Raw genomic sequence first — 22,831 nt, forward strand, 5'->3', positions numbered from 1 at the left:
CACAATACCCCAAAGGTGGCCTGATTATAGTTTTATATTCACTCCCCTGACAGAAGAAGGCAAGCCTGCCATTCACCTCCTTCACCACTTTCTGGGATCTTTCATCTTTCAACTGAAGATCCCTCTGTATATCAGAGCTGCTCAATACCCTTCCGTTTATTGTATACATTCCTCTTGCTTTGTGTCTTCCAAAATGCATCACCTCACACTTGTCTGAATTAAAATATATCTGCAATTTCTCCACAAAACTTTCTGACTCATCTCTTTCTTGCTGAACCCTTTGCCATCATTCTTCACGATTCACAACTTCAACAGTTTGTGCCATCTACAAACTTGCTAATTAAAACGTTTACATTTTCAAACTTTTCATTTATATACATTACAAGCAACTGATGTCCCAGTTCTGATCCTTGTGGAACAGCACTAGCCATAGACCTCCAGCCAGCAACATGCCCCTGCACAACTGTTGCTGGGAGAAATATCAAAGAGGAGCCTTGAGTTCTGTGTTGAGCAGCATGACCAACGTTTATTCAGAGCTCCGTACTTATACATGATGGGAGAGGTCCCTCTCTGTCCCCCCCAGGTAAGTCCAGCATTTTGATGTGTTTACTTCATATGTTCCAGTAATATTTTTCCCCCTGACCTGAACTCCAGGGTTTGGAATGTCAGCTCGGATATTTCCACGTTTCCTTTCCCAGTCTCTGATTCTCTCAGCTCATGCAGCTGCTTTGCCAGTTCTTTCACAAATGGTTTAACCCTATCCTTGTCATTGCACATCTCCAGCCCTCCCACTACCACACATCTCCGGCCCTCCCACTACCATACCCTGTGGCATCTGCATAGTCCATCCAGTCACTAATTCAAAGGGGGACAGTCCCGTCCGCTTTGCTGGAGTTGTCCTCAGTTTCATTAGGCTGCTGGATAGTACTTTAACCTATCGCTGTCCTGTCTCTGCGAGAGCCTTAGTCAGACTAGCTTTCAGTGTCTGCGTCATTCCTTCTACTGTCCCAGAGCTCTGGGGGTGGTATGGGGGATGGGATTTCTGTTCAGTACCAAACAGGGCACATAGCTCTTTAGCTATGTTCCCTGTAACATTTGTCCCATGGTCAGAATCTGCAGGGGAATGCTTCCACCCACTGAGTCAACCTATTTATTAAAACCCAGCAGGATTTCCTTCCCTGGGATTGGGATGGGGGTGTGTGTAAAATCCATTTGTAATTGTTCCCATGGACCCCTGGGTCCCTGCTGCTGCCTCCATTTTATTGCTTTCCCTGGCTCACACTGTGAACAGACTACACACCTTCAACGAAACATTGCTGTATTTCTCCCTGTTCCAGGCAAGGATTGTAGTGGATCATCTGATATTGCATTTTATCCTCCCCAATATGGGCCAGCCCATGATATGTTTTAATAATGTTTGTCTTATACAGTGTAGTGGAACGGCTGTGTCATCCAGACTCTGACGTGTCCTATTACTGCCGCACCCTTTTCCCATTCCTGTTTCTCCTGTTGTGGGACTGTTTCTGGGAATATCTTTAAACCTTCCTCTCTCACTTCTGTAGCTACGGCCATTGCCATCTCCTCAAATGTCTGCACTGTTTCAGTCAGTATTTCACATCTAAGATTATTAAAGGATTGGACACTCTGGAGGCAGGAAGCATGTTTCTGCTGATGGGTGAGTCCCGAACCAGAGGACACAGTTTTAAAATAAGGGGTAGGCCACTTAGAACAGAGTTGGGGAGAAACGTCTTCACCCAGAGAATGGTGGGTGTATGGAATGCTCTGCCCCAGAAGGCTGTGGAGGCCAAGTCTCTGGACACTTTCAAGAAAGAATTGGATAGAGCTATTAAGGATAGTGGAATCAAGGGTTATGGGGATAAGGCAGGAGCAGGATACTGATTGAGGATGATCAGCCATCATCATAATGAATGGTGGTGCTGTCTCGAAGGGCAGAAGGGCCTACTCCTGCACCTATTGTCTATTGTCTATTCACCTGCCTTACCCACGAACTTCCTGCCCCATTGGTGTGGGGTTTCTACTTCCCTGTGAGCTCTAATCTTCATTATTGCTGCTTCACTGGGAAAGTTAGCTGCTTCCACTAACTCTCTGACCTGGCCTTCATTCTCTACGTGCCCACAGACAGGGTGATGTACCCTCACCGAGCCCAGGCTATCACTTGGTCATGAACTATACCAAAGGCATGCTGTCTGTCTGTGTATATGCTGACTGCCTGACCCCTGGCTAATGTCCGTGCTTCTGTCAGGGCTCGTGATGGTTCTGCCATTTCTGGGTAATTCTCCAAAAAAGTCCTCCAATAATTAAACAATCCTAAAGTTTGCCTTACCCCCTTCATGGTGTGGGGGTGAATAGTTTTGAAATCATGGTCTTTCGTTCCACTGGGATTGTCCACCTCCCTTCCTGATTTGATCTTCCTGATGTGATGTCCCAGGTACATCTCTCCCTACCTTCCCACGCTCTGTGGGTTAATTTTAAGCCTGGCATGCCTGACCTGACCCAATACTCTGTGTAATATCCGGATATGTTCTTTCTCTCCAACTGAGGTAATGAGGTGTTGGTAAGATTAAATCGACGCACTCCATCAGCCATGTATCGGTGGGATATACTGGAATATTATGAGGTCCCTGAGGGAACTGAATCCAGGTCTACTGCTTTCCTCAGACAGTAAATACTAGCTTATTCTGACCGTTCTAGGTCCACAGGAACCCATTCACGATATCAAGGGCTGAGACTGTATCCTGTTGCAATTTTAATCCATTAAATAAAGTGTTGTGGTTCACTCCTGTAGGATACTCTTTAGTGGCAGATTTACTGAGGGAGGTGTAATCAATAGTGAGGTGGGATGAGCCGTTTGGCTTCTGTGAGTTAGTCTGGGATACTGTTGGTCTGACTATTCCCTGCTTCTCTCAATCTATTATTGTCACAATTATTGCCTTCTCAGCCCCAGCTTTAATGGGATCCAGTTTGTGTGGGGAGTGAGAGGGCCCTCGATCTTTACAGGATCTACAGATAATAACCCACATTCCTGTTTGAGTTACCCGCCCTGCTGTTTGGGTCCTAGCTATAACTCCCCAGATTCCCTGACTGTTCCAGTCTCCCTGCAAGGTAACTACTCTGGAGATGTCGCCTCTCCTTTGCTTCCTGTCCCGGGCCTGGCCAGATTGTTCCCATATTAGAGTTTGTGTCTCTGCATCAATAGTTGCTCTGAACTGTTCTAAAATGGCATCTCCCAGAATGGTCCCTTCCTCAGTTTCACACTCCCATATCTGAATATATTTTGCCGTATCCATGATCTGCATTGGGACAGATTTATTTCATCCAGCTTCCTTGATTCCCTCTCCAAATGCTCTCATTTTAGTAATTGAGGGGTGAGGGGCAAATCTGTCTCGGTAACTGATATAGGTGCTCCTTTTATTAATATTTGTTCTGCTGGTTCCCAAACACACCGTCAATGAATATTCATGTGCCTACGTGAACACAGGCACACACAAAATGTGAACATCTATCTCCCTCTCTCTGCCTACGTTCCTTGTCTATGTGCCCTTTCCTGCTTCCCTTGTAACATTGTGTGTCTGATTACCCTCCCTGTACTGCAGCTATTCCCCTGTGTTTCTGAGTTTGCCTCAGCTCTCATGGCCCAATTCAGAATGTGGTTAGAATGATCTCCCACTGGGAGTCCCATGTTTATGATTACAGTTAAATAGGGTCCCATGTCATCTTTAAAATACATCAAACCTATTTCATCATCACAGGTTGGGGTTTGGTAATCCCCCATGGTCCTTACACACCTCAAGCTTCCTCTCTGTATGATCCTCAATAATACCCTTGGGTCCCTGAGTCACCAAGGTTATTTTAGCCCATTCAGTCTGTCTCCTCCCCAGTGTATCCCTGTAATATCCGTAAATGCCTGGAGGCACTGATCAGCTGTGATTGGGGGGGACCAGCTCACACCCTCACCCTCTCATTGCAGGGACAGGTTCTGTTGTACACGTCCGGGCATCTTGGCCTAAAAGATTTTGGCCTAACACCATCATTGGTGAGACTGTTCCTCAACTAATTCATCCATATTCTCCTAATAAGGCCCATTACTACCATTTCTCTATCAGGCTGGTATTCATTCACCAACATCTATCGTACAGCCAGATAAACGGTTCAGTTTGGTTTCTGTCAGTTCCCTTTCTTGCCCCCCTCCTGTCTGTCCAAGTTTGAGGTTTGATGCCCAGTGGTGCCGTAGACACGGCCTTCTGGGCATTACAGGGCGGTGGGTCATCCCACCCATTGCCGTCCCTCTGTCCATACATGGGCGCTTTGTCATCTAGCCCGTTCCAGTCAGTGTCACCATCCTCACTGCCTTCTGAGGAGAGCGGGGCATGAGGTACCTCCCCCCACTGTAACTACCACCTGACCCTTTGGCTTTAAGGCCTCAGGTCTGAGAGCCACCACCTTCACTTGTTCCTGTTTCCCATAATAATGTAACACATCCTGTCATTCCTGGAATAGAACAGAACAAAATTTGAATTTGGTTTGACTTGAAACATTAATAATTTGACATTCACTTTACATATTTTTAAAGGTGAAAATTCTACTGTGATTATTTAAGTGAATTTAACGTGATCATACAGTGAAAATAACCCTCATAATCAACGATAATGAATGAACAGAATAATATGTGATTATTTGTACAAATTCTTGCATTGAAAATTCAATTTTATTTAATGCTTGTCACCCATTACACCATGGGCATTGTTATTAGGGAATAAAGTAATGGAAGGATATCAGAGAAAATAAATAGACTTTAATTTTAGCTTCACTGCAATAATGGACCAAAACAAGATTTGGAAATATGGGTAAACTACATAACAAAGTTTCCAGTGTCATTATTGATATAAAAATTATTTTAGTTTGCAAGCTGTTTTGCACTAAGAATAATTGGATATGAATTGTGTTTATGAATTGACAATTTAAAATATATTTTGAAGAGAATAGTCAGATTTTTTTGGAGGAAATTAGGAAAGGAAATATATATGTATCCATTGGTATTAATAGTTTTAAAATGTTTAGAAGTTGACAGGGATTATTTGATTGAGAGAGGCTGCATGATTATAAAGACTAATTCACCTTTTTCATTGCATTGTTGGTTTCACTAGAATCTGTTGTGGTCTAAGCTCTTGTTGTGTGCAATGGACTTGCAGGTTAATTAAGCTATTAGTGAGAGTCCCTGATCAGGTTTCCTTTGTCTGTAAGTCAGTCTGTAAGTGCGCAACACACCTGCTTTTCTGAGGGGAAACAGAGATTCTTTTCAAAGGAAATAAGTGGCAATTCTCACTGAGAATGGTTTCTACCACACACCATCAGCAGGGAAGGGTTTTCTGAAGAATTTCATTGTCTATCTATAAACTGATGGTAACTGTGTTTGTCAGTTTATGGAGGATTCAGCCCCTTTGTTCTGAGCTGTTTTTATACAAGCAGTTGGTTCATTCTGTCTTTGCCAAGAATGTTGTTTACTTTCCTCTTTTACTGTGATTCTGCAGGTTAGAATAGTCTGAGAGTCAATAATGTTCAATAACTGAACATTAAATGATTTTGACTCTAACAGAGCAGTGGCCTTGTTTTCAGCTAATTATTCACTTTCCATTTCCTGGTTGTGTTGAATGTTACAGAAACAGGCTCTGAGCAATGTTTCCATTCACTTGTGTTGGAGTCACTGACAGCCACATGGTCAGTCAGTTTCAGGCTGATGGATCAGTTTCTCTGTCCTATTAGATGGTGGTCACTTGCTCAGTTTCCGATGGCTCACCTGAGCGTCAGTCCATCAGCTGCTGAAACCCTCCATCCAGCATTTGTTCCCTCTCACAGTGACTAATCCAATACAGTCCCAGCTTGTCTCCCACATTCACCTCCACACACTCATGATCACCTCAGATTCTACTGTCTGTGTTCTTGCACCAAGTTGTGTAAGACACCTACTTCAGTTTTAACTTGATCGATATTATGTTCAGGAAGATCATTTCAAAATGTGGTTAACTGCTTTTAAACCTACCCGTGCCTTCACCCTGTCCTCCCAGCCGAGTTCCACACCTCCCTGAGGTATCTGCATTTATCCAATTCCAGCTGTGTGAGTGTTTCTTCTTTTATTCTCCTCCCTGTTGGTTGCTTTAATTTCAGCTGCCTTGAACCTAAACTTGGTCATTCTCTTCCCCCATTCCCTTCAATTCTCCTCCATTCTATCAGCTCTCCTTAATTTCTACCTGTTTGATCAAGGATTTGGTTTCCACCCTTATTGTTGCCGATCTGTTAATCCAGAGACCCAGGTAATTTTCTGGGGACACTGATTCGAATCCCATCACAGCAGATGTGGAATTTGATTTCAATGCAAATCTAGAATTATAAGCCTTTAGATGAAATTATTCTCAATTGTGGGGCTGTATCTGCGAAGGTCTTTAAACTTTCCTTACCCACTTCTGCAGTTACTGCCACTGACCTTCCCCAAATATCTGCCCTGTTTCAGTCAGTATTTCACTCGCCTTACCCACATAATTACTGCCCCATTGGTGTGGGGTTTCTACTACCCTGTGAGCTCTAATCTTCATTATTGCTGCTTCACTGGGAAAGTTAGCTGCTCCCACTAACTCCCTGACCTCTACTTCGTGCTCTATGTGGCCCCCAAACAGGGTGATATACCCTTACCGAGCACAGGCCAACACATGGTCATGAACAATGCCAAAGGCATGCTGACTGTCCATGTGTACATGTTGACTCCCTGACCCCTGGCTAATGTCCGTGCTTCTGTCAGGGCTTCTGTCGTTCTGCTGGGATTGTCCCCCTCCCTTCCTGATTTGATCTCCCTGATGTGATGTCCCAGGTACATCTCTCCCTACCTTCCCACTGTCTGTGGGTTAATTTTAAGCCCGGCCTGCCTGACCTGACCCTGTATTCTGTTTAATATCTGGATATGGTCTTTCTCACCAACTGAGGTAATGAGGTGTTGGTAAGATCAATGTGACTAACTCCATCAGCCATATGTCGGTGGGATATTGTAGAATATTGTGGGATCCCTGAGGTAACTGGATCCAGATGTACTGCTTTCCTCAGCCAGTAAACGCCAGCTTATTCTGGGATTCCAGGTGCACAGGTATGGACCAGAACCCATTCACAATATCAAGGTCTGAGACTATATCCTTTTGCGATTTCAATCCATTAAATACAGTGGTGTGGTTCGCTAATGTAGGATACTCCTTAGTGGCGGATTTACTGAAGGAGGTATACTCAACAATGAGGTGGAATGAGCCGTCCGGCTTCTGTGAGTTAGTCTGGGATAGTGTCGGTCTGACTATTCACTGCTTCTGTCGATCTGTTACTGTCACAATTACTGCCTCCTGGCCCCAGCTTTGATGGGATTCTGTTTGTGTGGGGAGTGAGAGGGCCCTTGATCTTTACAGGATCTTCAGGTAATAACCCGCATTCCTGGTTGAGTTACCCACACTGCTGTTTGGGTCCTAGCTATAACTCCCCAGATTCCCTGACTGTTCCAGTCTCCCTGCAAGGTAACTACTCAGGAGATGTCGCCTCTCCTTTGATTCCTGTCCCGGGCCTGACCAGGTTGTTCCCATATTACAGTTTGTGTCTCTGCATCAATAGTTGGTCCTAACTGTTCGAAACTGACAACTCCCAGAATGGTCCCTTCCTCAGTGTCCCACCCCCATATTTGAATATATTTTGCCATATCCGTGATCTGCGTCGGGAGAGGTTCATTTCATCCAGCTTCCTCGATTCCCTCTCCAACTGCTCTCATTTTAGTAATTGAGGGGTGAGGGGCAAATCCGTATCGGTAACTGATATAGATGCTCCTTTTATGAATATTTATTCTACTGGTTCCCAAACACAGCGTCAATGAATATTCATATTCCATACGTGAACAGATGCGCACACACAATGTGAACATCTATCTCCCTCTCTCTGCCTACGTTCCTTGTCTATGTGCCCTTTCCTGCTTCCCTTGTAACACTGTGAGTCTGATTACCCTCCCTGTACTGCAGCTATTCCTCTGTGTTTCTGAGTTTGCCTCAGCTCCCATGGCCCAATTCAGAAAGTGGTTAGAATTATCTCCCACTGGGAGTCCCATGTTTATGATTACAGTTAAATGGGGTCCCAGTTTAAAAACAACAAACTGATATCATCATCACAGGTTGGGGTTTGGTAATCCCCCGTGGTCCTTACACACCTCAGGCTTCCTCTCTGTATGATCCTCAATATTACCCTTGGGTCCCTGAGTCACCAAGGTTATTTTAGCCCATAAAGCCTGTCCCCTCCCCAGTGTGTCCCTGTAATATCTGTAAATGCCTGGAGACACTGGTCGGCTGTGCACTGGGGGGAACCGGCTCACACCCCCATATTCTCATTGCAGGGACAGGTTCTGATGTACACGTCAGGGTATTTTGGCCTAACAACATCATCGGTGAGACTGTACCTCAACTAATTCATACATATTCTCCCAATAAGGCCCATTACTACCATTTCTCTATCAGGCTGGGTGTTGACACACCAACATCTGTCATTCAGCAGGTGAACTGTTCATGTTTGGTTTCTGTCAGTTCCCTTTGTTGCTCCCTACTGTCTCTCCAAGTTGACCTTTGATACTCAGTGGAGCCATGGACCTGACCTTCTGGGCATTACAGGGTGGTGGGTGATCGCACCCATTACCGTCCCTCTGTCCATACATGGGCATTTCACCATCTAACCTGTTCCAGTCAGTGTCACCATCCTCACTGCCTTCTGAGGACAGCGGGGCACTGGGTACCTCCCCCACCACTGTAACTACCACCTGGCCCTTTGGCTTTAAGGCCTCACGTCTGAGAGCCACCACCTTCACTTTTTCCTGTTTCCCATAATAATGTAACACATCCTGTCATTCCTGGAATAAAACAGAGCAAAATGTAAATTTGGTTTTACTTAAAATAAGAATAGGTTGACATTCACTCGACATATCTATAGAGGTGAGAATTGTACTGTGATTATTTAAGTGAATTTAATGTGTGATCATACAGTGAAAATAAACCTGATAATCAACGACAATGAATGAACCCATAATATGTGATTATTTGTTCCAGTTCTTGCATTGAAAATTCAATTTTATTTTAATGCTTCTCACCCATTACACCGTGGGCATTGTTATTAGGGAATAAAGTAATGGAAGGATATCAGAGAAAATAAATAGACTTTAATTTTAGCTTCACTGCAATAATGAACCAAAACAATATTTGGAAATATGGGTAAACTACATAACAAAGTTTCCAGCGTCATTATTGACGTGAAAACTATTTTAGTTTGCAAGTTGTTTTGCACTAAGAATAATTGGAAATGAATGGTGATTATGAATTGACCATTTAAAATATATTTTAAAGAGATATATTTTTTGGACGAAATTAGGAAAGTAAATAAATATGTATACATTGGTATTAATAGTTTTAAAATGTTTAGAAGATGACTGGGATTATTTGATTGATAGAGGCTGCATGATTATAAAGACGAATTCACCTTTTTCATGGCATTGTTGGTTTCACTAGAATCTGTTGTGCTCTAAGCTCTTGTTGTGTGCAATGGACTATCACGAATAGCTTAATTAACCTGCGAGTCCCTGATCAGGTTTCCTTTGTCTGTAATTCAGTCTGTAAGTGCGCGACACACCTGCTTTTCTGAGGGAAAACAGAGATTCCTTTCAAAGGAAGTAAGTGGCAGTTCTCACTGAGAATGGTGTCTACTACACACCATCAGCAGGGAAGGGTTTTTCTCACGAATTCCAGTCTCTATCTATAAATATGATGGTACCTGTGTTTGTCAGTTTGTGGAGGATTCAGTCCCTTTGTTCTGAGCTGTTTTTATACAAGCAGTTGGTTCATTCTGTCTTTGCCAAGAATATTGTTAACTTTCCCCTTTTACTGTGATTCTGCAGGTTAGAATAGTCTGAGAGTCAATAATGTTCAATAACTGAATATTGAAATGTTTAGACTCTAACAGAGCAGTGGCTTTGTTTTCAGCTCATTATTCACTTTCCATTTCCTGGTTGTGTTGAATGTTACAGAAACAGGCTCTGAGCAATGTTTCCATTCACTTGTGTTGGAGTCACTGACAGCAACGTGGTCACTCAGTTTCAGGCTGATGGATCAGTTTCTCTGTCCTATTAGATGGTGGTCACTTGCTCAGTTTCCGATGGCTCACCTCAGCGTCAGTCCATCAGCTGCTGAAACCCTGCATCCAGCATTTGTTCCCTCTCGCAGTGACTACTCCAATACAGTCCCAGCTTGTCTCCCACATTCACCCCCACATATTCATGATCACCTCAGATTCTACTGTCTGTGTTCTTGCAGCAAGTTGTGTAAGACACCTACTTCAGTTTTAATCTGATCTATATTATGTTCAGAAAGATCATTTCAAAATGTGATTCACTGCTTCTTCAGGACCTTCCTGAAGAAGGGCTTATGCCCGAAACGTCGATTCACCTGCTGCTTTGATGCTGCCTGACCTGTGCTTTTCCAGCAAGACATTTTCAGTTGTAATTGTAGTAACCAGTTAATTACAAGTTACTGACAAAATATTTTAAGAGAAGCTGCTATTGGTGGTGGAAATGCTGCTGGTTGGTATAAAAGAGGGCTGGGGTGAATACTGTACTCTGTTTTGATGAGAATGTTGAGCAATGTAAGATTCTTTTATCTTTGTTAATAAGAAGAGGCAGAGATTGTAGCTAGGACATCCACAATCATCCACCCTCACCATCACTGAGGCTCAGTAGCAGCAGTGCCAATCAAGCGGGCTGCTTTATTCCGGATGGTATCAAGTTTCTTGAGTGTCGTTAGGGCTGCACTCATCCAGGCAAGTGGGGAGTATTCCATCACATCCTGACTGTGCCTGGTAGCGTTTGGACAGGATTTCAGAAGCCAGGAGTTGAATTACTCTTGTAGCCACTGTGTTTATGTGGTGAGACCAATTCAGTTCCTGATCAATGATTATCTACAGGATAATGTTGATAGTGGGTGTTCAGTCATGGTAACACCATCGAATGTCAAGGGATGGTGGTTAGGTTATGTCTTATATGTGATAGCCTGCATTTGTGTGGCATGTGTGTTACTTGCCACCTGTAAGCCAAAGCCTGGATATTGTCCAGATCTCGCTGTACTTGGACTTGGACTGCTTCAGTACCTGAGAAGTAAATTATTTATTAACACGATATAGTCACGAGATTATGCAAATTATTCCTGTTCATGTCTGCACATTGCACAGTCATGTAGCAAAATTAAATTTCTCCTTCTTACAAGTGTACTGATAGATTTTCGAAAATCTAAGTGTTGCTAATATCTAATTAATGTTCAGTTCAGTAGGGGGTATAAATGTGTAATAATGGCTCAGTACATGAAGTAATGTGAAGATATTGCAATGTACAAACTCACAATGATTGTGAATATTCAATTTTTATTTTAACCATGGAAACACAGTTGAATTGATTAAATTATATTTCACTTCAATGCTCACATTCATTGTATTTCTAATCACAATAAGAGCAAAATTATTTTAAATTCATGTCACTTTTTTATGGATACAAAATAGAATTAACACCCGTTTGTTCTTTCCTTTACCAATCACAGTGAAGTTTGAATTGTAGAATGCTAGATTGATACAGCACGGAAACAGGCCATTCAGCCTAACTTGGCATTCCGGCCAGGTTTCCTAAACTAAACTAGTCCCATTTCACTGTGTTTGTCCCATACCCCTTTGGACGTTTTCTATCCAATAAACTGTCCAAAAGTCTTTTAGATGTTGTAATTGTACCAGCCACTGCCCTTCCTCTCACAGCTCATCCCAATATGTGAAACACACTGTGTGGAAAAGTTGCCCCTCAGTCCCCTTTTAAATCTTTCCCCCTTACCTTAAATATTATTTACACCGTAGAATCTTTAAGACTGCAAAGTTATTAAAAGTTGAGAGGTATTTAGAAGCAGCGTAATAACATTCAGTCTTTAATCAGTGATGTGAAGCAAATAAATTCAAGATGTTGTGATCATTATAATGAACAACAGTTACAAGTTGAGACAATGTTGGTTGAAAAGCAATTCAGTCGACACTTAGATATTTTCTAATCAACTCTGAGGTGTTTTGACACATCTCTGTTGAAGGGGGAATTGAACCCATGGCTCCTGGTCTACTAGTACACACATTACCAGAGCCCTCCATAATATTCCCATGCAGGAAGGGCAGGACTATAATCACATACTTACTGTGTTTATTCACAAGGAAAACTGCTCAGATATTTATTGTTATAATTGGACTAGGATTGTATTAGACAGTTCCAGTGTGTAATGGACCGATAAAAAGAATTAGTAATTTCTAATAATGATGGAACGAAGCAACAATGGTCTTAAATAAACATAAATCTCATGATAATCAAGTAAGTCAATTTGTTTGAAGCAGTTATTCATCTGCATAAATTAAAATTAACCTGCTTTTTATTGCACATGCATTGGAAATAAAGCATTAGTCATTCAATGTGACTACTCAGCGAAAAACTACTTCCCTCATTTTCAAAAAAATGTGATTTCTAAGAATTCAAGATTTATTGTAAAAGCATAGAACAAACATTTGTTAATTCTGGTTTATTTACACAAGGAATACGTGAAATTTAAATAATGCTTAACATGAAAAATACTTAGCTCTTATTGTAATAATCAGAAACGTAGCAATGTTAGAATTGAAGTGAAATACAATCAATACAAAAATGTAAACAAAACTGTGGATGCTGGAAATCACAAACAAACTCAGTAATTGCTGGAAAATAACTCAGCAGGTCTGGCAGCATCTGTGGAGAGAGTTGGGCCCAGTGACCTTTCTTCAGACTGCACTTTTTCTTACAACCAATTCAATTCAGCTAAGATTCCACACTTAAAATTATTTTTGCTAAGATTAAGAGATTGTAGAGTGCAATATTGTTTGTATCAGTTGATGTACTGAGACATAGTTCCACATATACAGCTGGAGATTTTGGATTTCAACAATGATTACCGGTTAGATTTTGGTAATAATTAGTTTTAAAATGGCTGATAACAAATTTAATAATGATGAGAAAACTCTTATTGCGATGTAATTGTGCAATATGTTGGAAAAAAAATGAAATATTTATGTGAAAAATAGTTAGCAATTTCTAAATTGATAAGACTGATTAATGATCCTTCCATTAATACGAGAATTCAAATGAAAGAGAATAAGAGAGTTAAAATGAGTGTTGGATGAGAGAACTTTGGTTGATTGCAGGTGTGTTGACCTGAATAGAATGTCAATATTTCATTATGATACTGTCTCTAATAATAATGGATTGAACGATAATGTAAATCTCATGATGGTGTGATTATTGAAATGACAATTAAATAATATTTAATGTGAGAACGCAACACTTAAAATGATACAATATTTTCAAAGCAGTTTGTACTGGATATTCGTTAAGATCAATAAACTCAGAATTAAAATGTTGGTTTTTTTTTAAAAGTCGCACTTTAGAAGATTATTCATCAGAATTATTCTGTCATTGAAAAAAACCTCATTTTTCAAGAATTCTGCATTTCCCTCATTATCTGTCTTTTTTCCACAGGGATCTGTACTGGAACCCTTCTGTTTGCGATGCAATTATATAGAAGTGACATGGCTTAAAATCTAATTGGGTGAGTTAATAAGTTTGCAGATGATATAACGTTCAGTGCAGTTGGGGACATTGTAGAGTGTTGTCAAATAATGCAGCAGGAAAAAGATAAATTGCAGATATGGGCAGAGTAATTAAAGGTGAAGTTTAATCCATACAAGTGTGAGGTGTTTCACTTTGGAAGCTCAAATGTTAAAAAAAAGTAGATAGTTAATGGCAGGACCCTAACAGTTTTATTATTCAAAGGGATATTGGCGTTCAAGACCATGGCTCCCTGAAAGTGACCATGCAAGTAATTAGGTGGTTAGGAAGGCAAATGGCATGCTTGCCTTATTGGTAAGGAAACTGGTTACAAGAGTCAGGAAGTCATGTTGTAACATTTTAACATTTTGGTTAAGGCATACTTAAAGTATTGTATTCACTTTTGTTCGCCATGTTCCAGGAAGGGTGTGTAGGCTTTGGAGAGGGTACAGAGGGCGTTTACCAGGATGCTGCCTGGATTTGGAGAGGCGAGAAAATTTCAGATTGATTCAAACATTTCGAACACACACACACACATTGTTATTCTGCTGTGTAACAAGGGGGAAAACAAGTCGCTTTCTTCAGCGTTAAGTAAATATATGCCACTTCCAAGTGTTCATTAGTCAGCTAATTACCTACATTTGTTATTAAAAATTGCAATTCGTCTAAATAATGTTATGACCTTTGATCAAATTAAATTGTTAATTATTGTTTATACATGATTTGCCGAGATTTTGTTTTTTTTTTGGTTTTCCACACACCTATTCGTATTGACTGTAAGATTGACATGCTTTGACAATATCGGAGAGTGTTTATTTGAAACTTATTTTTTCGTATCTTTCACTGATTTTACTTATTGCATAAGATTACATGGTACCTCAGTGTTGAACAATGCTGCCTCACAGCGCCAGGGACATTGGTTTGATTCCCTCCTCGGGTGACCGTGAGGACATTGCACGTTCTCCCCAAGTCTATGTGACTTTCCTGTGGTGTCCTACCACAATCCAAACATATGCAGGTTAGGTGAGCTGGCCATGCTAAATTACACATTGTGTTCAGGGATATGTGTATTAGTCAGAAATAAATGTGAAGAAATATGATCGGGAAAAGTGTTTGGGTGGGTTACTCTTAAGAGGGTCATTTTTGGGCTGTTACCACACTGAGGTAAAAGGGGTGCTTTCATAGCGTCGCTAGTATTAAGGTGCGCCCCGAGATCTAAGCCATGTTGGAACTGAAACGGAGGAATCGACAGAGAGGCTACAGAATGACATCGCATCCATTTCCTTTTCTTTAAATCACTGACGAGCAGGAAAATGTTCACGGGGCGGGCAAGTGGAGAAGTGAGGCAGTTGCAGCTCTGGTGAAACTCCAAAGGTTCATCTGAGAGTGTAATTTCTTTCATTGCAGTTGCTGATTGAATGAGCCACTAACGTGCTCCAAAACATGATTCAGGACTTCTGATACCAATTCTCGCACGTTGAATAACGACAGACAGCTTCCAAATGAGGCCTTTCAGAGACGACTTTGGGGTACATTTGACAGACAGACAAGTTCAGGAATTCGTGGTGCGCTGTGACACCAGCGCATCAGCTTCTGCCCTGCCTTTGAACCGGGCCGCCTGCGCATGGAATGCAAATGCGGTACAGCTTTTCGTGGAAGGATCAGAACGCGGGAACTGCACTCTCAAACAGAATGGCATATGATCAGAACCAGGTTGGAGAAAAACTTTATAATGCTTTGCAAAGTCATGAAATGCAGTTGCATTACATTTCACGAGGAGAGCAGATTTGTTCAACCAAATTCGAAGGCAGGTTTGCAGATGGGAAAACAAGCAAGGAAGCTCCGTTCTTGTCCATGTAAAAGGCTGCAGTTGAAGAACAAAACAGTTTCTGCCTAGTTTCGAACTGGGGACCGTTCCCGTGTAAGGCGAACGTGATGGCCTTACACGGGAAAGAAAGAACATAATAAGAACGGGCCATAAAAAGTGAATTTCAACAATCACAGTCTCGATTAGATTACCTTTTCCTTCCGATGTCTCCAGGACGGAAATGAAGGAAATGGGAGAAATTCAATAACATATGACACCGAAATTCATTGGAACGATTTTCCCATTGGCCAGAAAACCAAATAACGACGAGTCGAGTCACCGCAAGACTTTGTTTCCCAACAGCGATGAAATAATAGTCTCCATTCGGTTCCAGTAAAGGCATAACTTGCCTGGAACAGCAGAGCTGTTTGCGATTTTCCGCGCGGGAGGCGAACGCGATCATGACAGCAGAGACACTTTGGTCAAATAACCATGAGCTGCTTGACATGACTGCAATTTCGATTCTTGCTTTGCTCAACGATTTCACCCATTGCTCGAAACAGGACGACTTTCACATTTACACGGAACACGAAACACACCTGACTACAGGGAAAATGCATAAAGCTGCACAGGCCGTGTTCCACATGATACCGTGCAGCATTTATTCAGTCACTGTGTCTGTTTTGCAGAAGAAGGGTCCCAAAGAATGTTCTCCACCCTAAAACCGGAGCTCGCATTACAATCCGAGAACGACAGATCACATTGTGAGCATGCTCTGACCTCGGGGCCGGTTCGAGATGCCACTTTCCGTGCCTTTTACTTTAACCGTGCAATTTGCTGCAGAGATGTTCACTCCTGGACATGAGCCACGTGGATACCAACTGAGTTGGAAACCTGTGCGGGAATCGACGAGAAGCGACTCAATAAGTTTTGCTAAATTACATGGTGCTTATTAGAAATGCAGTTTCTGTTCAAGTCAATCTAAAAGGCAGTTTCTGAACATAGTAACAGAAGTCAAAAGGTAATTAGCTCACCCCACCCCCACTCCGGAAGAGGTGCTAACTGCCCATGAGTGCCTTTTGATCTCGATGTGAAGAGCTCACACGCCTCTGAGTCACCTTCACGTCTCTGTTTGCGGAGTGAATCACAAAGAAGGACTTTTACCAGAGCTGCAACTGCCTCACTTCCCCACTCGCCCTCCCCGTTTACATTTTCCTGCTCGTCGGTGATTTAAAGAAAACCAAATGGATGCGATGTCATTCTGTAGCCTCTCTGTCGATTCCTCCGTTTCAGTTCCAACATAGCTTAGATCTCGGGGCGCACCTTAATATTAGCGGCGCTATGAAAGCACAAGTCCAAAGGTTCCTCTGAGAGTGTAAATTATTTCATTGCTGTTGCTGATTGAATGAGCCACTAACGTGCGAACTGCCCCAAAATATGATTCAGGAATCTGGTACCAACTCTCGCACGTTGAATAACGACAGACAGCTTCCAAATGAGGCCTTTCAGAGACGACTTTGGGGTACATTTGACAGACAGACAAGTTCAGGAATCCGTGGTGCGCTGTGACACCAGCGCATCAGCTTCTTCCCTGTCTTTGAACCGAGCCGCCTGCGCAAGGAATGCAAATGCGGTACTGCTTTTCGTGGAAGGATCAGAACGCGGGAACTGCACTCTCAAACAGAATGGCTTCAAGCAAATTCGAAGGCAGGTTTGCAGATGGGAAAACAAGCAAGAAAGCTCCGTTCTTGTCCATGTAAAAGGCTGCAGTTGAAGAACAAAGCAGTTTCTGCACAGTTTCGAACTGGGGACTTTTCGCGTGATAGGCGAACGTGATGACCACTACACTACAGAAACCAGCCGAGGTCGTCCTACTGCGGCTCAGTGGCATCCAGCACTGAAAGTTGAAGCCATTCTCCGTTTCACCTTTCTGTTTCCAATCGCTCGTTGTTGTCCAGCGTAATTGACATCTTGAAAACGTAAAACAAAAGACACGTGAAATTGATGACAATATATAGACAAGAATTTCGTCAATGTTTGGACCGTAGGGCGAGGTGGAATAACCTGGGACGACTTTCCCTGCAGCGTAACGGCTGCGATATGATCTTACGGAAGGGTTGTAAACTGAGTATTTCAGTGTTTTATCCATATTGGGGTGAGTTGAAAACTCGAGAGCATAGGTTTGAGGTGAGTGAGCTGAAATTGACAAAGGACCTGAGGCACATTTCCCACACAGAAGGTTGTGCGTGTTTGGAATGAGCTCCCAGAAGAGGTGGAGGAGGCTATTACACTCAGAAAATTGCAAAGGTAATCGGATGAGTTTCTGGACAGGATGGGTTTAGAGGAATTGGGGCCAAATGCTGGGGAACGGGACTTGTTTAATTTTGGCTATACGGTGAGCATGGATGAGATACACCGAAATATCTGTTTCCACGCGGTGTACCCCAATAACGTCGTGTTGCTTACACCGGCTTTAAAAGATTACTTTTGAGCAGAGCTTGCCGTCGCAGTCTGTGGCACAATCGTTTAGTCTGTTCGACTGCTCGGGGAAAGGTAGTATTGTGAAACACTGCAGAAACGAACCACTTCCTTACATTTGCCCCGACTGACCATACTCTGTGAAATTTTCCCAGACCCTCAGTTGAGGATTTTTGCTGCTGGAAGTTACCTCAGAAACCAAGTTAACTCGTAATGTCCTGAGCGAATCGCAAAACAAAAAGCATTTAACACGGAACAAAAAACAAAACTGGCATACCTAATCCATTTTCAGACAGAGAGATGTATGAATACTAAATGTGAGACAGTCCGAGTGCTTGAGTCATAAAGTAATCTCACAACTAACAACAGGGCAATTCCAAACTACTCTTTCAAACATACTGCAACCTTAGTGCACCTCCACTTTCCAGAGATTACTGAAAAGAGAGAAAGAAAGAACATAATAAGAACGGGCCATAAAAAGTGAATTTCAACAATCACAGTCTCGATTAGATTACCTTTTCCTTCCGATGTCTCCAGGACGGAAATGAAGGAAATGGGAGACATTCAATAACATATGACACCGAAATTCATTGGAACGATTTTCCCATTGGCCAGAAAACCAAATAACGACGAGTCGAGTCACCGCAAGACTTTGTTTCCCAACAGCGATGAAATAATAGTCTCCATTCGGTTCCAGTAAAGGCATAACTTGCCTGGAACAGCAGAGCTGTTTGCGATTTTCCGCGCGGGAGGCGAACGCGATCATGACAGCAGAGACACTTTGGTCAAATAACCATGAGCTGCTTGACATGACTGCAATTTCGATTCTTGCTTTGCTCAACGATTTCACCCATTGCTCGAAACAGGACGACTTTCACATTTACACGGAACACGAAACACACCTGACTACAGGGAAAATGCATAAAGCTGCACAGGCCGTGTTCCACATGATACCGTGCAGCATTTATTCAGTCACTGTGTCTGTTTTGCAGAAGAAGGGTCCCAAAGAATGTTCTCCACCCTAAAACCGGAGCTCGCATTACAATCCGAGAACGACAGATCACATTGTGAGCATGCTCTGACCTCGGGGCCGGTTCGAGATGCCACTTTCCGTGCCTTTTACTTTAACCGTGCAATTTGCTGCAGAGATGTTCACTCCTGGACATGAGCCACGTGGATACCAACTGAGTTGGAAACCTGTGCGGGAATCGACGAGAAGCGACTCAATAAGTTTTGCTAAATTACATGGTGCTTATTAGAAATGCAGTTTCTGTTCAAGTCAATCTAAAAGGCAGTTTCTGAACATAGTAACAGAAGTCAAAAGGTAATTAGCTCACCCCACCCCCACTCCGGAAGAGGTGCTAACTGCCCATGAGTGCCTTTTGATCTCGATGTGAAGAGCTCACACGCCTCTGAGTCACCTTCACGTCTCTGTTTGCGGAGTGAATCACAAAGAAGGACTTTTACCAGAGCTGCAACTGCCTCACTTCCCCACTCGCCCTCCCCGTTTACATTTTCCTGCTCGTCGGTGATTTAAAGAAAACCAAATGGATGCGATGTCATTCTGTAGCCTCTCTGTCGATTCCTCCGTTTCAGTTCCAACATAGCTTAGATCTCGGGGCGCACCTTAATATTAGCGGCGCTATGAAAGCACAAGTCCAAAGGTTCCTCTGAGAGTGTAAATTATTTCATTGCTGTTGCTGATTGAATGAGCCACTAACGTGCGAACTGCCCCAAAATATGATTCAGGAATCTGGTACCAACTCTCGCACGTTGAATAACGACAGACAGCTTCCAAATGAGGCCTTTCAGAGACGACTTTGGGGTACATTTGACAGACAGACAAGTTCAGGAATCCGTGGTGCGCTGTGACACCAGCGCATCAGCTTCTTCCCTGTCTTTGAACCGAGCCGCCTGCGCAAGGAATGCAAATGCGGTACTGCTTTTCGTGGAAGGATCAGAACGCGGGAACTGCACTCTCAAACAGAATGGCTTCAAGCAAATTCGAAGGCAGGTTTGCAGATGGGAAAACAAGCAAGAAAGCTCCGTTCTTGTCCATGTAAAAGGCTGCAGTTGAAGAACAAAGCAGTTTCTGCACAGTTTCGAACTGGGGACTTTTCGCGTGATAGGCGAACGTGATGACCACTACACTACAGAAACCAGCCGAGGTCGTCCTACTGCGGCTCAGTGGCATCCAGCACTGAAAGTTGAAGCCATTCTCCGTTTCACCTTTCTGTTTCCAATCGCTCGTTGTTGTCCAGCGTAATTGACATCTTGAAAACGTAAAACAAAAGACACGTGAAATTGATGACAATATATAGACAAGAATTTCGTCAATGTTTGGACCGTAGGGCGAGGTGGAATAACCTGGGACGACTTTCCCTGCAGCGTAACGGCTGCGATATGATCTTACGGAAGGGTTGTAAACTGAGTATTTCAGTGTTTTATCCATATTGGGGTGAGTTGAAAACTCGAGAGCATAGGTTTGAGGTGAGTGAGCTGAAATTGACAAAGGACCTGAGGCACATTTCCCACACAGAAGGTTGTGCGTGTTTGGAATGAGCTCCCAGAAGAGGTGGAGGAGGCTATTACACTCAGAAAATTGCAAAGGTAATCGGATGAGTTTCTGGACAGGATGGGTTTAGAGGAATTGGGGCCAAATGCTGGGGAACGGGACTTGTTTAATTTTGGCTATACGGTGAGCATGGATGAGATACACCGAAATATCTGTTTCCACGCGGTGTACCCCAATAACGTCGTGTTGCTTACACCGGCTTTAAAAGATTACTTTTGAGCAGAGCTTGCCGTCGCAGTCTGTGGCACAATCGTTTAGTCTGTTCGACTGCTCGGGGAAAGGTAGTATTGTGAAACACTGCAGAAACGAACCACTTCCTTACATTTGCCCCGACTGACCATACTCTGTGAAATTTTCCCAGACCCTCAGTTGAGGATTTTTGCTGCTGGAAGTTACCTCAGAAACCAAGTTAACTCGTAATGTCCTGAGCGAATCGCAAAACAAAAAGCATTTAACACGGAACAAAAAACAAAACTGGCATACCTAATCCATTTTCAGACAGAGAGATGTATGAATACTAAATGTGAGACAGTCCGAGTGCTTGAGTCATAAAGTAATCTCACAACTAACAACAGGGCAATTCCAAACTACTCTTTCAAACATACTGCAACCTTAGTGCACCTCCACTTTCCAGAGATTACTGAAAAGAGAGAAAGAAAGAACATAATAAGAACGGGCCATAAAAAGTGAATTTCAACAATCACAGTCTCGATTAGATTACCTTTTCCTTCCGATGTCTCCAGGACGGAAATGAAGGAAATGGGAGACATTCAATAACATATGACACCGAAATTCATTGGAACGATTTTCCCATTGGCCAGAAAACCAAATAACGACGAGTCGAGTCACCGCAAGACTTTGTTTCCCAACAGCGATGAAATAATAGTCTCCATTCGGTTCCAGTAAAGGCATAACTTGCCTGGAACAGCAGAGCTGTTTGCGATTTTCCGCGCGGGAGGCGAACGCGATCATGACAGCAGAGACACTTTGGTCAAATAACCATGAGCTGCTTGACATGACTGCAATTTCGATTCTTGCTTTGCTCAACGATTTCACCCATTGCTCGAAACAGGACGACTTTCACATTTACACGGAACACGAAACACACCTGACTACAGGGAAAATGCATAAAGCTGCACAGGCCGTGTTCCACATGATACCGTGCAGCATTTATTCAGTCACTGTGTCTGTTTTGCAGAAGAAGGGTCCCAAAGAATGTTCTCCACCCTAAAACCGGAGCTCGCATTACAATCCGAGAACGACAGATCACATTGTGAGCATGCTCTGACCTCGGGGCCGGTTCGAGATGCCACTTTCCGTGCCTTTTACTTTAACCGTGCAATTTGCTGCAGAGATGTTCACTCCTGGACATGAGCCACGTGGATACCAACTGAGTTGGAAACCTGTGCGGGAATCGACGAGAAGCGACTCAATAAGTTTTGCTAAATTACATGGTGCTTATTAGAAATGCAGTTTCTGTTCAAGTCAATCTAAAAGGCAGTTTCTGAACATAGTAACAGAAGTCAAAAGGTAATTAGCTCACCCCACCCCCACTCCGGAAGAGGTGCTAACTGCCCATGAGTGCCTTTTGATCTCGATGTGAAGAGCTCACACGCCTCTGAGTCACCTTCACGTCTCTGTTTGCGGAGTGAATCACAAAGAAGGACTTTTACCAGAGCTGCAACTGCCTCACTTCCCCACTCGCCCTCCCCGTTTACATTTTCCTGCTCGTCGGTGATTTAAAGAAAACCAAATGGATGCGATGTCATTCTGTAGCCTCTCTGTCGATTCCTCCGTTTCAGTTCCAACATAGCTTAGATCTCGGGGCGCACCTTAATATTAGCGGCGCTATGAAAGCACAAGTCCAAAGGTTCCTCTGAGAGTGTAAATTATTTCATTGCTGTTGCTGATTGAATGAGCCACTAACGGGCGAACTGCCCCAAAATATGAATCAGGAATCTGGTACCAACTCTCGCGCGTTCAATAACGACAGACAGCTTCCAAAAGAGGCCTTTCAGAGACGACTTTGGGGTACATTTGACAGACAGACAAGTTCAGGAATCCGTGGTGCGCTGTGACACCAGCGCATCAGCTTCTTCCCTGCCTTTGAACCGGGCCGCCTGCGCAAGGAATGCAAGTGCGGTACTGCTTTTCGTGGAAGGATCAGAACGCGGGAACTGCACTCTCAAACAGAATGGCTTCAAGCAAATTCGAAGGCAGGTTTGCAGATGGGAAAACAAGCAAGAAAGCTCCG

At 43.0% G+C, this 22,831-nt stretch overlaps 1 long non-coding RNA gene and 2 other non-coding genes across 6 annotated transcripts in view; 1 reads left to right on the forward strand and 2 right to left on the reverse strand.

The window, feature by feature from the left end:
- The window catches only part of LOC140483501 (uncharacterized), a 48,533-nt gene extending 34,183 nt beyond the window's left edge, over positions 1-14,350 (forward strand). For 3 of the 4 annotated variants that reach the window (XR_011961993.1, XR_011961994.1, XR_011961991.1), the window contains exon 4: positions 13,649-14,350. This is a non-coding gene — a long non-coding RNA (uncharacterized lncRNA). The remainder of the gene's footprint in view (positions 1-13,648) is intronic. The other variant, XR_011961992.1, reaches the window with a different exon arrangement.
- Positions 14,351-17,308: 2,958 nt separating this feature from the next.
- Positions 17,309-17,381, reverse strand: trnad-auc (transfer RNA aspartic acid (anticodon AUC)). The gene has a single exon. It is a non-coding gene; the product is annotated as a tRNA-Asp (tRNA).
- A 2,708-nt stretch (positions 17,382-20,089) lies between these two features.
- Positions 20,090-20,162, reverse strand: trnad-auc (transfer RNA aspartic acid (anticodon AUC)). The gene has a single exon. It is a non-coding gene; the product is annotated as a tRNA-Asp (tRNA).
- Between the last annotated feature and the right edge of the window lie 2,669 nt (positions 20,163-22,831).

This window comes from Chiloscyllium punctatum, chromosome 12, assembly GCF_047496795.1.
Source record: "Chiloscyllium punctatum isolate Juve2018m chromosome 12, sChiPun1.3, whole genome shotgun sequence".
In the NCBI taxonomy this organism is placed as follows: domain Eukaryota; kingdom Metazoa; phylum Chordata; class Chondrichthyes; order Orectolobiformes; family Hemiscylliidae; genus Chiloscyllium; species Chiloscyllium punctatum.